At 48.4% G+C, this 1389-nt stretch overlaps 5 non-coding genes and 1 pseudogene across 5 annotated transcripts; all 6 read right to left on the reverse strand.

Moving 5' to 3' along the window:
* Positions 1-90: 90 nt before the first annotated feature.
* Positions 91-209, reverse strand: LOC114836935. The gene has a single exon (XR_004575640.1). It is a non-coding gene; the product is annotated as a 5S ribosomal RNA (ribosomal RNA).
* Positions 210-311: 102 nt separating this feature from the next.
* On the reverse strand, positions 312-430 carry LOC114836937. Its single transcript, XR_004575641.1, has one exon. It is a non-coding gene; the product is annotated as a 5S ribosomal RNA (ribosomal RNA).
* A 103-nt stretch (positions 431-533) lies between these two features.
* On the reverse strand, positions 534-652 carry LOC114836941. The gene has a single exon (XR_004575642.1). It is a non-coding gene; the product is annotated as a 5S ribosomal RNA (ribosomal RNA).
* Positions 653-755: 103 nt separating this feature from the next.
* On the reverse strand, positions 756-875 carry LOC114836938. Its single transcript, XR_004575643.1, has one exon. It is a non-coding gene; the product is annotated as a 5S ribosomal RNA (ribosomal RNA).
* Positions 876-978: 103 nt separating this feature from the next.
* Positions 979-1098, reverse strand: LOC114838847. The gene has a single exon (XR_003781666.2). It is a non-coding gene; the product is annotated as a 5S ribosomal RNA (ribosomal RNA).
* Positions 1099-1201: 103 nt separating this feature from the next.
* On the reverse strand, positions 1202-1321 carry LOC114836940 (annotated as a pseudogene).
* Positions 1322-1389: the final 68 nt, after the last annotated feature.

Consider the following 1389-nt stretch of genomic DNA (forward strand, 5'->3'; position numbering starts at 1 on the left):
GAATTTGGGCCTTTTATAGAGTGTGTGGACATGTCCTAAAAGAATGATTGACAGGATTTTTTTCACAAATTAATTGACCCCAATCAAAAAGGCTTACAGCACCTGGTATTCCCAGGCGGTCTCCCATCCAAGTACTAACCGGGCCCGACCCTGCTTAGCTTCCGAGATCAGACGAGATCGGGCGTGCTCAGGGAGGTGTGGCCGTAAGCCTATTGACAGTTTGAATTTGGGCCTTTTATAGAGTGTGTGGACATGTCCTAAAAGAATGATTGACAGGATTTTTTTCACAAATTATTGACCCCAATCAAAAAGGCTTACAGCACCTGGTATTCCCAGGCGGTCTCCCATCCAAGTACTAACCGGGCCCGACCCTGCTTAGCTTCCGAGATCAGACGAGATCGGGCGTGCTCAGGGAGGTGTGGCCGTAAGCCTATTGACAGTTTGAATTTGGGCCTTTTATAGAGTGTGTGGACATGTCCTAAAAGAATGATTGACAGGATTTTTTTCACAAATTAATTGACCCCAATCAAAAAGGCTTACAGCACCTGGTATTCCCAGGCGGTCTCCCATCCAAGTACTAACCGGGCCCGACCCTGCTTAGCTTCCGAGATCAGACGAGATCGGGCGTGCTCAGGGAGGTGTGGCCGTAAGCCTATTGACAGTTTGAATTTGGGCCTTTTATAGAGTGTGTGGACATGTCCTAAAAGAATGATTGACAGGATTTTTTTCACAAATTAATTGACCTCAATCAAAAAGGCTTACAGGCACCTGGTATTCCCAGGCGGTCTCCCATCCAAGTACTAACCGGGCCCGACCCTGCTTAGCTTCCGAGATCAGACGAGATCGGGCGTGCTCAGGGAGGTGTGGCCGTAAGCCTATTGACAGTTTGAATTTGGGCCTTTTATAGAGTGTGTGGACATGTCCTAAAAGAATGATTGACAGGATTTTTTTCACAAATTAATTGACCTCAATCAAAAAGGCTTACAGCACCTGGTATTCCCAGGCGGTCTCCCATCCAAGTACTAACCGGGGCCCGACCCTGCTTAGCTTCCGAGATCAGACGAGATCGGGCGTGCTCAGGGAGGTGTGGCCGTAAGCCTATTGAAAGTTTGAATTTGGGCCTTTTATAGAGTGTGTGGACATGTCCTAAAAGAACGATTGACAGGATTTTTTTCAAAAATTAATTGAGCTCAATCAAAAAGGCTTCCAGCACCTGGTATTCCCAGGGCGGTCTCCCATCCAAGTACTAACCAGGCCCGACCCTGCTTTGTTTCCGAGATCAGACGAGATCGGGCGTGCTGAGGTAGGTGTGGCCGTAAGCCGATTGGCCGGTTGAATTCGGGCCTTTGATAGAGTGTGTGGACATCCAAGTACTAACCAGGCCCGACC

The sequence above is a fragment of the Esox lucius genome, chromosome 3 (assembly GCF_011004845.1).
Source record: "Esox lucius isolate fEsoLuc1 chromosome 3, fEsoLuc1.pri, whole genome shotgun sequence".
Taxonomy (NCBI): Eukaryota; Metazoa; Chordata; class Actinopteri; order Esociformes; family Esocidae; genus Esox; species Esox lucius.